The sequence below is a fragment of the Arachis hypogaea genome, chromosome 11, assembly GCF_003086295.3.
Source record: "Arachis hypogaea cultivar Tifrunner chromosome 11, arahy.Tifrunner.gnm2.J5K5, whole genome shotgun sequence".
In the NCBI taxonomy this organism is placed as follows: Eukaryota; Viridiplantae; Streptophyta; class Magnoliopsida; order Fabales; family Fabaceae; genus Arachis; species Arachis hypogaea.
The window spans coordinates 134351780-134366388 of NC_092046.1; the positions used below are offsets into that span (position 1 = coordinate 134351780).

General features: G+C 38.7%; 1 non-coding gene across 1 annotated transcript; it reads right to left on the reverse strand.

The window, feature by feature from the left end:
* LOC112724717 (small nucleolar RNA R71) lies at positions 1–108 on the reverse strand. Its single transcript, XR_003163866.1, has one exon. It is a non-coding gene; the product is annotated as a small nucleolar RNA R71 (small nucleolar RNA).
* Between the last annotated feature and the right edge of the window lie 14501 nt (positions 109–14609).

Sequence of the window (14609 nt, forward strand, 5' to 3'; positions counted from 1 at the left end):
AAGCTTAGAGTGGATGTTCAAACCTTCAAACAGAAGGAAGGTGAATCCCTCTATGAAGCTTGGGAGAGATACAAGGAACTGACCAAAAAGTGTCCTTCTGACATGCTTTCAGAATAGACCATTCTGGATATATTCTATGATGGTTTGTCTGAATTATCTAAGATGTCATTGGACCATTCTGTAGGTAGATCTATTCACCTAAAGAAAACGCCTGCAGAAGCTCAAGAACTCATTGACATGGCTGCAAATAACCAGTTCATGTACACTTCTGAAAGGAATCCTATGAATAATGGGACGCCTCAAAGGAAGGGAGTTCTTGAAGTTGATACTCTGAATGCCATATTGGCTCAGAATAAAATATTGACTCAGCAAGTCAATATGATCTCTCAGAGTCTGAATGGATTGAAGGAATCATCCAACAGTACTAAAGAGGCCTCTTCTGAAGAAGAAGCTTATGATCCTGAGAACCCTGCAATAGCAGAGGTAAATTACATGGGTGAACCCTATGGAAACACCTATAATCCCTCATGGAGAAATCATCCAAATTTCTCATGGAAGGATCAACAAAAGCCTCAACAAGGCTTTAATAATGGTGGAAGAAACAGGTTTAGCAATAGCAAGCCTTTTCCATCATCCACTCAGCAACAGACAGAAAATTCTGAGCAGAATCTATCTAGCTTAGCAAATATAGTCTCTGATCTATCTAAGGCCACTCTGAGTTTCATGAATAAAACAAGGTCCTCCGTTAGAAATTTGGAGGCACAAGTGGGCCAGCTAAGTAAAAGAGTCACTGAAACTCCTCCTAGTACTCTCCCAAGCAATACAGAAGAGAATTCAAAAAGAGAGTGCAAGGCCATAACCTTACTTGGTGTGGCCAAACCTAGAGAGGAAGAGAAGGACGTGAATCCTAGTGAGGAAGACCTCCTGGGACGTCCATTGACCTATAAGGAGTTTTTCTTTGAGGAACCAAAGGAATCTGAGGCTCATCTAGAGACCATAGAGATTCCATTGAACCTCCTTTTACCATTCATGAGCTTTGATGACTATTCATCTTCTGAAGAAGATGAAGACATTGCTGAAGAGCAAGTTGCTCAATATTTAGGAGCAATCATGAAGCTGAATGCCAAATTATTTGGCAATGAGACTTGGGAGGATGAACTCCATTGCTCATCAAGGAACTAAATGCCTTGGATCAGCAAACTCTACCTCAAAAGAAACAGGATCCTGGTAAATTCTTAATACCCTGTACCATAGGCACCATGACCTTTGAGAAGGCTCTGTGTGACCTGGGGTCAGGCATAAACTTAATGCCTCTCTCTGTAATGGAGAAACTTGGGATCTTTGAGGTGCAAGCTGCCAGAATCTCATTAGAGATGGCAGACAACTCAAGAAAACAGGCTTATGGACAAGTAGAGGACGTGTTAGTAAAGGTTGAAGGCCTTTACATCCCTGCTGATTTCATAATCCTAGACACTGGGAAGGATGAGGATGATTCCATCATCCTTGGAAGACCCTTCCTAGCCACAGCAAGAGCTGTGATTGATGTGGACAGAGGAGAGTTGGTCCTTCAACTGAATGAGGACAACCTTGTGTTTAAGATTCAAGGATCTCCTTCTGTAACCATGGAGAGGAAGCATGAAAAGCTTCTCTCACTACAGAGTCAACCAAAGCCCCCACAGTCAAACTCTAAGTTTGGTGTTGGGAGGTTCCAACCTTGCTCTGATTACCTGTGAGGCTCCATGAGAGCTCACTGTCAAGCTATTGACATTAAAGAAGCGCTTGTTGGGAGGCAACCCAATGTTATTTAATTATATTTAATTTTATTTTTATTTTTATTTCATGTTTTATTAGGTTGATGATCATGTAGAGTCACAAAAACTACTGAAAAATCAAAAACAAAATAAAAAATAGCATTAAAAATAGCACACCCTGGAGGAGGAGCATTCTGGCGTTTAAACGCCAGAAACAAGCATCTGTCTGGCGTTTAACGCCAGAAACAAGCACCAAGCTGGCGTTTAACGCCAGAAATAAGCATCTACCTGGCGTTAAATGCCAGAAACAGGCTACATTTGGGCGTTTAACGCCAGAAACAAGTAGCAGTCTGGCGTTAAACGCTAGGATTGCACAGCAAGGGCATTTTACACGCCTAATTGGAGCAGGGATGTTAAGTGCCAGCCAAAGGAGTAGGAGCATGGGCACTGGTAAAAGATTCAATCGATCTTGGTTCTGGTAACAAAGCAGTAGGCAAGCCTTAGTGGGGACCATCCATACCTCTAAGCCTGATACTTTTTCCCCTCGGATGTGGACCCCACAGGATCCCCACAGGATCTGTGGACCCCACAGGATCCCCACCACTTCTTCTCTCCTCTTCACACCTTTTCATAACTCTCTTCCCCAAATACCCTTCACCAATCACCTCCATACCTCTTCCAAAACCATCATACAATTCACCTATACCCACCCACTCAAATTCAAACCATCACTCCTTCCTTTTCACACATCACACCCCCTTAGCCGAATTCCCATATCTCCCTCCATCTCCTCCATTTTCTTCTTCTTCTACTACTTTCTTTCTTCTTTTGCTCGAGGACGAGCAAATCTTTTAAGTTTGGTGTGGAAAAAGCATTGCTTTTTTGTTTTTCCATAACCACTAATGGCTCAAGGGATGCACTTTCCTCCACAGAACTATTGGGAGCAAATCAACACTTCCCTAAGAGAATTAAGTTCCAATATGGGACAACTAAGGATGGAGCACCAAGAGCACTCCATCATCCTCCATGAGATTAGAGAAGATCAAAGAGCTATGAGGGAGGAGCAACAAAGACAAGGAAGAGACATAGAGGAGCTCAAGAGCACCATTGGTTCTTCAAGAAGAGGAAGATGCCACCCTCACTAAGGTGGACCCGTTCCTTAATCTCCTTGTTCTTATTTCTCTATTTTTCGTTTACTATGCTTTATGTTTATTTATGTTTGTGTCTTATTACATGATCACTAGTGTCTAAGTGTCTATGTCTTGAAGCTATGAATGTCCTATGAATCCATCACCTCTCTTAAATGAAAAATGTTTTAATTACAAAAGAACAAGAAGTACATGATTTCAAATTCATCCTTGAAACTAGTTTAATTATTTTGATGTGGTGACAATACTTTTTGTTTTCTGAATGAATGCTTGAACAGTGCATATGTCTTTTGATATAGTGGTTTATGAATGTTAAATATGTTGGCTCTTGAAGAATAAGAAAAAAGGAGAAATGTTATTTGATGATATGAAAAATCATAAAAATGATTCTTGAAGCAAGAAAAAGCAGTGAATACAAAAGCTTGCGAAAAAAAAAAGAAAAAAAAAAGGCGAAAAAAAAAAAGAGAAAGAGAAAGAAAAAGCAAGCAGAAAAAGCCAAAAGCTCTTTAAACCAAAAGGCAAGAGCAAAAAGCCAATGGCCCTTAAAACCAAAAGGCAAGGGTAATAAAAAGGATCCAAGGCTTTGAGCATCAGTGGATAGGAGGGCCTAAGGGAATACAATCCTGGCCTAAGCGGCTAAACCAAGCTGTCCCTAACCATGTGCTTGTGGCGTGAAGGTGTCAAGTGAAAACTTGAGACTGAGCGGTTAAAGTCAAGGTCCAAAGCAAAAAAAAGAGTGTGCTTAAGAACCCTGGACACCTCTAACTGGGGACTTTAGCAAAGCTGAGTCACAATCTGAAAAGGTTCACCCAGTTATGTGTCTGTGGCATTTATGTATCCGGTGGTAATACTGGAAAACAAGGTGCTTAGGGCGGCCAAGACTCATAAAGTAGCTGTGTTCAAGAATCAATATACTGAACTAGGAGAATCAATAACACTATCTGAATTCTAAGTTCCTATAGATGCCAATCATTCTGAACTTCAATGGATAAAGTGAGATGCCAAAACTATTCAAGAGGCAAAAAGCTACTAGTCCCGCTCATCTGATTGGAGCTAAGTTTCATTGATATTTTGGAATTTATAGTATATTCTCTTCTTTTTATCCTACTTGATTTTCAGTTTCTTGGGGACAAGCAACAATTTAAGTTTGGTGTTGTGATGAACGGATAATTTATACGCTTTTTGGCATTGTTTTTACATAGTTTTTAGTATGATTTAGTTAGTTTTTAATATATTTTTATTAGTTTTTAAATAAAAATCACATTTCTGGACTTTAGTATGAGTTTGTGTGTTTTTCTATGATTTTAGGTATTTTCTGGCTGAAATTGAGGGACTTGAGCAAAAATCAGATTCAGAAGCTGAAGAAGGACTGCAGATGCTGTTGGATTCTGACCTCTCTGCACTCAAAGTAGATTTTCTGGAGCTTCAGAACTCAAAATGGTGCGCTATCAATTGCGTTGGAAAGTAGACATCCAGGGCTTTCCATAAATATATAATAGTCCATACTTTGCCCGAGTTTAGATGACGCAAACTGGCGTTCAACGCCAGCATCCTGCCCTATTCTGGAGTTAAACGCCAGAAACAGGTTGCAAAGTGGAGTTAAACGCCAGAAATAGGTTACAAACTGGCATTCAACTCCAAGAGAAGTCTCTATACATGTAAAGCTCAATGATCAGCCCAAACACACACCAAGTGGGCCCGAAAGTAGATTTCTGCATCAATTACTTATTTCTGTAAACCCTAGTAACTAGTTTAGTATAAATAAGACTTTTTATTATTGTATTCGAAGTCTTGGTTACTCCGGTTCCCCCTCTGGGGCCGAGACCAATGAACTCCATTATCACTTATGTATTCTCAACGGTAGAGTTTCTACACACCATAGATTAAGGTGTGGAGCTCTACTGTTCCTTGAGTATTAATGCAAAGTACTATTGTTTTTCTATTCAATTCAAGCTTATTCCTATTCTAAGATATTCATTCGCACCCAAGAACATGATGAATGTGATGATTATGTGACGCTCATCACCATTCTCACCTATGAACGCGTGCCTAACAACCACTTCCGTTCTACATGAAGACGAGACAGAATGAGTATCTCTTAGATATCTAATACAGGGGACCGAGTCCGAGATATTAGAGTCTTTGTGGTATAAGTTAGAACCCATGGATGGCCATTCCTGAGATCCAAAAAGTCTAAACCTTGTCTGTGATATTCCGAGTAGGATCTGGGAAGGGATGGCTGTGACGAGCTTCAAACTCAGGAGTGCTGGGCGTAGTGACAGACGCAAAAGGATAGTAAATCCTATTCCAGTATGATCGAGAACCGACAGATGATTAGCCATGCAGTGACAGCGCATTGGACCATTTTCACAGAGAGGACGGGATGTAGCCATTGACAACGGTGATGCCCAACATACAGCTTGCCATGGAAAGGAGTAGGAATGATTGGATGAAGACAGCAGGAAAGCAGAGGTTCAGGAGGAACGAAAGCATCTCTATATGCTTATCTGAAATTCTCACTAATGAATTACATAAGTATCTCTATCCTAGTTTATATCTTAATTATGTTTTTATTATCAATTCACCATAACCATTTGAATCCGCCTGACTGAGATTTACAACGTGACCATAGCTTGCTTCAAGCCGACAATCTCCGTGGGATCGACCCTTACTCATGTAAGGTTTATTACTTGGACGACCCAGTACACTTGCTGGTTAGTTGTGCGAAGTTGTGACAAAGTGTGATTCACGTTTGAGAGCACCAAGTCTTTGGCGCCATTGCTGATGATCGCAATTTCGTGCACCACCTATCTATGTCAAGTTCATGAAGGAGCTGTTGTCAAAGAAGAAGCCTTTAAGGGGAGATGAGACAGTGGTCCTGACTAAAGAATGCAGTGCCATCATTCAGAATAACTTACCAAAGAAGATGCCAGATCCAGGGAGCTTTCAAGTTCCATGCACCATTGGGAGCACAACCTTTGAGAAAGCATTATATGACCTGGGGGCAAGCATCAATTTAATGCCCTTGTCTGTGATGAAGAAGTTGCAAATCCAGGAGGCACAACCCACACGGATAGCATTACAGATGGCAGACAAATCTATGAAGCCTGCATACGGATTAGTGGAGAATATCTTAGTCAAAGTGGGTAAGTTCTTCCTCCCAGCCAATTTTGTGATTTTTGACACATGGGAGGATGAGAATGCCTCTATAATCCTAAGAAGACCTTTTCTAGCTACTGGAAGAGCTCTAATTGATGTAGAAGTGGGTGAATTAGTGCTCAGAGTGCATAATGAGCAGCTGGTCTTTCATGTCTTCAAAGATATACATTCAGCAGGTAAAGAAGAGAAGTGCATGCAGACTGAGCTTATTGATCCAAACCTTCAAGAACCCCCTGATGATGCACAGTAGAAATTGCAGCTCAAACCTCCTTTAGTGACAACTAATAAAATCCCTCCGACAACAAACCTAAGTTTGGTGTTGGGAATGCATCATCCACCAAGGAGGAGGTCCCCAAAAAGAAGAAAGTACCCAGGGGATGGAGAAACAAAAAGATCTCCACCGAAGGTTTCTCCCCAGGAATGAAGGTGGTGTTGACTAGGAATCCAGTTTGGATTTATACAGTAAACAGAATCCTCTCTCTGGACCATATTGAGCTAATTTATGGAGACACAGGAAAGAAGTTCAAAGTAAGGGGTGAAGAGCTAAGCCCCTATGATCCTCCTCCTTAGAGGAGCTGACCGTCAAGCTAGTGACGGTAAATAAGCGCTTGTAGGGAGGCAACCCGATAATTTCGTATCCTTAGTTATTTTTCGTAGTAGTAGTTTTATTACTTATTTGATTTTTATTAAGTTTTTACTATTTTTCTGATCATGCAGCTATTTTATAACAGGAACCGAACACTTCAGGCGACAAAAAAAAAGAGCACACGACACGCAAGCGTCGCTGACGTGTATGCATCATATGTGGGTGCGAGAAAAAATAATAAAAGTTACAGAGAGTTGCACGAGAGTGGCGCAGGAAGTGTGCCTTGCGCCCAAACATGGTCACGCGTGCGCGTCATTTGCGATTTTGGCACTCCACGCGGACACGTCAAGCACGCGCACGCGTGGATAATTAAAATCGGCGTAAAAAGTGTTTGGGCAGAGAGTTGTAATGGATTGGGACAGGAAGTGTGCTAGAGGCACAAAGTTGATCACGCGTACGCGTCCCTGACGCGTGCGCGTCCTTTCCCCAAATGACCTTCCACGCGTGCGCGTGCATGACGCGCACGCGTCATCTGAAAATTTTGATTTCCAGGCCACACGAGCAGAGAGTTGTGCGTGCGCGCGGCCGCCTTTACACGATTCGCACAAACCAAATCCACGCGTACGCGTGTTTGACGCGTACGCATCATATGAAATTCTCGCGATCCACGCGTACGCATGCCTTATGCGTACGCGTCGCCTGTGATGCCCAAATTAAACCCCTCAGCGCCTGATTTCAAATCATCCACCCCCCAATCCTAATTCTCGCCTGTTCTTTTTTTTTTCCTTTTATTCGTCTTTCATCTTACTAATTATTTTTGTTTTCAGTTCTTCTTTGCTTGAGGACAAGTAAACCTTTAAGTTTGGTGTTGTGTCGCTTCGCTTATGGCTTTTCTGCTTATTTTAATAGCACCAAAGGAAGATGAATGTTCTTCATGGAGGAATTAGATGGCCACTAGCATAACTGAGGTGGTTGAGCTCCTTTCATTCTATTTCTCTTCCGTTCTTATGTTGTTGTTTTCTGTTTTCTGTTGCTTTGATTGCCTGCATGATCATTAGTACTTTCAGTTCTTAGAATTAGTTTCATTCTATTATTTGTCTCATGTACCGCTCACTGAACTTGAATCTAAAAAGAAAAAGAAAAAGAAGTAATGTATTGCATGAGAAATTGAGTTTATATTGAAGAGTAGTCTTATTCACTTAAATGTGGTGGTATTTTCTGTGATTCTGAATGCATGACATGAACAGGGCATATTTAAATTTGAATCAAAGAATGTTGATGTACAAAGAACAGGAATTTAGAGAATTATTATGACTTCTCTGAAATAAACAAAAATTTAATCTTTGAAGCAAAAGAGACAGCAAAAAAAGAAAAAAAAAAGAAAAAAAGAAAAGAGATATAAAAGCAAGGTCCAAGGCTCTGAGCATCAATGACTAGGGAGGTCAGACATGATTAAAAGCTCAAAGAGTTGTTTCCCTAGTCACATGCTTGTGGTGTTCTTGTGTCAAGTGATCATTGAGACAAAACATTTGGAGTCGAGATCAATTGTAATTAGCAGAGTATGCCAAAGGCTTTGAGCACCACTGTCTGGGAAGAACTAAAAGAAAAATCAGAATTTCAAAAGAGTTCCCCAGTTAAGTGCTTGTAGTGTTTCTGTGTCAAGTAAAACTTGAGACAAAACATTTAAAGTCACGGCTAGGCTCAAGGTGCAAAGCACCAAAGAAAAGAAAAATTGCTGTGTGCAAGGGTTAAATTAAGTTACAAAAGATCAGAGCATTCATAATATTATCCGGATTCTAATTCCGAAAAACAGTAACATTCTTCTGATTCAAAGGAGAGTGAGATGCCAAAACTATTCAGGATTACAGTTGTAAACCCCACTATAAGAAGAGACATGAGCTTAATCAAACTCTCATTCTCATGCAAATTCACATTCTAAGCGTATATTAGTTTGGTTGCTTGAGGACAAGCAACAATTCAAGTTTGGTGTTGTGATGCGTGAGCATCTTTCCTATCTTTTCCTAGTGAATTTGCATCTAAATTGTTAAGTTTAATCAAGAATTAATTATCTTTTAGCCACTACGGATGCTACTTTGAGTCTTGTGCAATTTTATTTATTTTAGGTAGCATTCAGATGGATTTGATGGAGTTTCTGCAGAGAAAGAGAAGAAACCAAGGAGCTGACCAGCGAGGAGCGATGCGTGCGCGTGAAAAATGAAGTTGCTCAGCGATGCGTGCGCGTACCTAATGCATACGCGTGACACGCGAAAAAGACCATCGACGTGTACGCATGACTGACGCGTACGCGTGACATGCGCAACATGCAGAATTCGCAGAAAACGCCGAGGGCGATTTCAGGCCGAGTTTCGACCCAATTTTCGGCCCAGAAACACAGACTAGAGCCAGGGGATAGCAGAGACTCAAGAGAGATTCACACAAGAATGGTTATGCCTACTCCAAGCTACGCGTGGACCCTACAAAGCAAGTGGTCCCCATCCATCAATTGAAGACATGCTGATTGCTTTAATTAATTCTGATTTAAACTTTAATTTTATTATAAAATAGGAAAAGATATTATTTTAGTTTTAGAAGATAGATTTTTAAATTAATTAGGATTAGATATAAAAGGGGATTCCAACAGGGGGATTCCATCCCAACATTATTCCATTCCATTCCAATTTACATTTTTCAGAATCCTTATTTTCCCTTTACCCTGAGCAACTAAACATCCACTGTTAAGGTTAGGAGCTCTGTCTATTGTATGGATTGATTTTATTATTTTTCTGTTTTAATTCATGTTTTGATTTATATTTCTAGAATTGTTTTCGTTCTTTATTTTATGAATTTGGGTGGAACGGAAGTATGACCCTCTTTCTAATTGAGTTCTTGTATAACTTGGAAAAGCTCTTTACTTGAACAACAGCTTGAAAACAAGTTCTCCTAAATTTCTAGTTTATCTGAATTTAACGGGATACGTGACATATAATCCTTTTATATTTGGGTAATTAGGATTTCTGTGGCATATAACTAGGATTGAACTTCACCCCCTAATTGGAATTAATTGACCAAGGAATTGGCTGTTGATGAATTTTAGAGGAGACTAGGAAGGTCTAAGGAATTAGGGTCTAGTCACATATAGTTTGCCATGAATTAAATCTTACATGATTAAAATAATTTAATAAGAAAAGTCAATCCGAAAAATAGATAACTCTTAAGCCTTAACTGTCTCTTCATATTTTATTTCCAACTTATTTACTTGCCTTTCTTTAATATTCTTGCTATTGTTTAATGTCTTTGAATTCTCAACCACTATTTTCTGTTTGCCTAACTAAGTAAATCAATTAACTATTGTTGCTTAATCCTTCAATCCTCGTGGGATCGACCGTCACTCACCTGAGGTATTACTTGGTACGACCCGGTGCACTTGCCGGTTAGTTTGTGGGTTATAAATACCGCACCAATCACCCGTCTCTACGTGGATCTGGACCTGGATAAGACTTTGCATTCCAAATACCTAGTGGATGGAAAAACTATCACATAGAATATGAAGGGCTGTATATGATCTACTTCACATGTAGAAAGTTTGGTCATACTGAAAGATGTGTAGAGAAGGCACAAAGTGCAACAGTCGGAGGTACAAGTAGAGACCAAGATATGGGAAATCAGGCAAACCCGTAGGGGGAGAGCCAAAATGGCACCAGAGACAGGAGGATAGGGAGGCCAAACGATAAGAGTAAAATAGTAATTCAAGGGACTCCAATATTTGGGCCCTGGATGATGGTTAAAAAGTAGAAAATGACAAGGAGACAAGCTAATGGTGAGGGAGGGAACGTAGCTGGAGGTGCTCACTAGGGAGGTCAGAAAGGACAGAAGGAGGTAGTGGAATGAAATCAAGGTACGAGGTTCTCGCTATAGAGGACGTACAGAATCAACCCAACAACAATTGGCTCAGCAATAACGGTAATGTGCAGGCCCCATGCAAGAACAGGTGGAAGTGTAACACCCAAATTATTAGCACCTCATGATCGTACCAAGAGTTCAGGCGTTACTTACCTCTAAACTTTTTTATTATATACTATCTTTATTTAGTATTGAGCCTTCGCGAATACGAACCGAAACTTTAATTTAGAAAAAAAGATGAGACTTTATAGACTTTATTTTCTTATACATAGACTTATTCAAAGAACCTCAATCACAAGTCCTACCCCCTCTAAAAAAACCAAAATAATAAACGACGAGGGGAAAATAAATTTTAACAACTCAACTCGTGAATATAATCTTCTATGCTCCTGTAGCTCCGCACTAAACCTTCGCACCTGTAGCTGAAAGGGGGTGGAAATAGGGGTGAGAACTAGGGAGTTATTAGTAGGGTCGAGGTGTATAGTTATACGCATTTTAATACCATAGCCAACAGCAACATGCAATATAATACATTTAGACTTAACAAATGAAGGACACAGAAATCAGGCAATCATATAGCATACCCACAATCACAAGAAACACACTCACAAACAAATATGCGTAAACAAGTATGATGCATGTCTATCCCTAGTGCAGGTAATGAGCTTATCTGTCGGTTTCGACCCGCTCCCAATGTAACTCAGCAACCTTTGTCTGAGTTTAGTTTTCAGTGCCATAACCTCTGTAATCAACCTCTGTCTTACATGTGCGACTCTCTTGAGCCGATGTATGCAAACATAATCTCTGTAAGCAACCTCGGTCTTACAAGTGAGGCTCTCTCTAGCCAATGTATGTATCGATAACCTCTGTAAGCAACCTCTGTCTTATAGGTGCGACCATCTCCTGGATTGGCCGATTTATCTCTAGAAAGCAAATCTCGGTGAACTCACCACCATATCTCTGCTCGTTTTCAGCAAGTAAATAATCATCTCAGCTCGTTCTCAGTGCCAAACAATATCTCTGTGAGCTTATATCTTTTTATTTTCGTTCTTTCTTTCTTTTCTTTTCTGTTCTCTGCTCTCCTGTGGCAGAGGTTCTTTAGATTCTTTTAATATTTGCTCTCTGCTCTCCTGTGGCAAAGGTTCTTTAATATTTTTCTTCCTTTTTTTTCTTTCCTTTCCTTTTGTTTCTTCTTCTTTTCTTTTTTATCATTCCATAATATAATTTATCTTCGCATTATTCTCTCACCTTTCCCTAAGTATCTTATGAAAAAGAATTATAAAGTACTTTAATTAAGTCTGCATTCTCTAAAACTTTTAAATCACTCTATTTGCCCTTCTCTGACTTATAATAATATTAATAATATCTTTACTAATTAATATTCGTAATAAAATATTAATAATAATTTAAATAGAATAATTTAAATGGTAAACAAATAATATGTATACCTTTTCTTAAAAACCTAGCTTCATAAAACTTTTATTTCTAAATTCTTATTATCTATGTTTTAACTCCAAACTTTTAAATACTTCATTTTTAACTCAAAATTTTTATAAAATTATATTTGAAACTTCAGATATCTTAATATTTATAAAAGTAACCCTGTGCTTTTATAAAATATCCATTTTATTCCTGTACTTTATTTATTATCCAAAATACCCTAAAACGTCTATAATTACAAAACTAACTTCCAATTTTTTTTAAATTACTATTTCAATTTCAAATATAAATTTTATTTTCCTGATTTTAACTTTACCAAAGGACTGAATCTCATTTCTAAAATTCTTCAAGTTTTCAACTTGAGTTTTAAGTCCATTTTTTAAGCTTTACTATTACTGATCTTTCACCACTTTTTATTTAGTCTCTCAGTCATCAAACCTCATCAATGTCAATTAATAATCCTTATTCACAACAGCCCCAAAATCACCAAAATAACCTCAGCTGGACTGTTCTTCATGGCCGAACCACAATTCACAAGCAACAATAATAATTCAACAAAATTTCAACATAAAACTCAACCAAACTCAATAATAATCAATCAAAACAACATTTACTTATAAAATTCACATTCAATTATTATAAAATTACCAAACCTACCTTCGTACGAAATCAAAACAACAGAAGTTCCGGAGAAGCTTTCTGACCAATCGGCTGAAGAAGAAAATGTCTGAAATCATTTGTGCCTCCTAGAAACTCCAATTGGCCAAACTCAAGAGGAAGGAGAGCTGTGTCACCATCAACTTATACCGAACAAAAGCAATGTCAACATGAAGAGGAAGAAGATACGAACACCTTTATCGGATTAGATTTTTTATTGGAATTACAGATCTCAAGAAATCAAGCTTGGAAGCTCTCAAGTTCGATGGAAACTCACATTCTCTCTCTATTATTTTCTTTCTTTTGGTGATGAAAATGGGAAATTAAGGGCTGGTAGTGATGATTATATAGTGAAATAGTGGGCTACGTGTCATTAAGGGGGTTGGGTGTTGCAGTCAAGCTGCTGAGTCAGTGATTCAAGTTATAAATATCTTAAACAGATAATTATGAAAGCTGGATATATTAAAACACAAGTAATAATATATATGAGTTACTAATATAAATGACATTAGCAACATAACAATAAAAGATATACGGTGAAATATTAGCAAAGCTACGTTCACCAAGAAGTACCAATATTTAGTCATATCTGCGAATATCGAACTCGATAATAATATTATTAACTAAACTTTGTTTTCAAATTAAAAATATCAATTACTTAAATTAATATATATATATAATTTTTATTATTTATAAATTAATAAAATTATAGTTTTAATTATGTAAATATTTTATCATAATAAAAATATATATAAGAATCTGAATTTAATTAAACTCAAATAGTTATAAAATTAATTTAATTACTTAAAATAAAATAATTTCTAAAATAAGAAACTCCAATTCATGAAATGAATTATAACTTATTTATATTTATATTTTCAAAATTGTGGATCGTTATAGGAAAGATCTCCCAAATTCGTGTCAAATAGCCATATGAGGAAGGCAAAAGCTTTGAGCATAGCCCAAAATCCAAAACGGACCCAACCCAACGAGGCCCAAATCAAGAGCAACCTGAAGCAACCCAAAATGCTTTTTACCAGGCCACCTCAAGCAAAGCATCCAATCAGGAAAGGGCTATGCACTACCGAGGTAAGAACAATATGACTCCAACTGAAGTGGGAAGGGGCTTTCTCCAACCGCTTCTTAATAATAGTAATCACAACCCCTTCCTTGACAGCTCACCTGTTACTGATGAGATAATGGGCCCAGGAGACACTTTTGTGTTAGAAATACCTATTGGGTTTATACCCCACCTTAAACCACCTGACCTAGAAAGAATGCAATTCTCGGGCTCTGAATTAGATGAGATTATGGCAGAGAAAACTGTTATCGTGATGAACAGAGATAACAGGTTTGTCCCTTTGCGGGAAGATGTAGAGATGGCCTAATTGGGCCTGGTTTATTTTTTTCCTCCTTGGTCCCTTTGGGCTTATACCTCCCTCGTTTCTTGGGTTATAAATATTTTCTGCTGGAACACTAGAGGGGCTGCATGCCCCAACTTCTCCAAGACCTTAAAAGAGTATGTGTTACAATATAAGCCTAGTTTAGTGGCTATACAAGAGACATGTTGTAGTGGTGCTACAGCTTTGGAGTCTATCAAAAGAACTGGTTTCAATAATCATATTATTGTGGATGCGCAAGGTTTTGTGGGGAAATTTGGCTGCTCTGGAACGAAACTAGCCTGCAGGTTAATAAGATCCAAAGGCATGAACAATCGCCCCATGTTAAAGTCGCTAACATCTCTGGCCATTGGGAGCTCACGATTGTGTATGCCAGTCCACATGAAAACAAGCAAAGAGAAGGGAGATGGTTCTTGAAAGACTTAGCGGCATCAATGCAGTAAACTTGGCTCCTCTGTGGAGATTTCAATGAGATTGGAGATGTCTTTAAAAAGAAAAGGGGAGCTCCCCCTGACATGATCCAAATCAGAAGGTTTAGGGATTGGATGGATGATTGCAATCACATAGA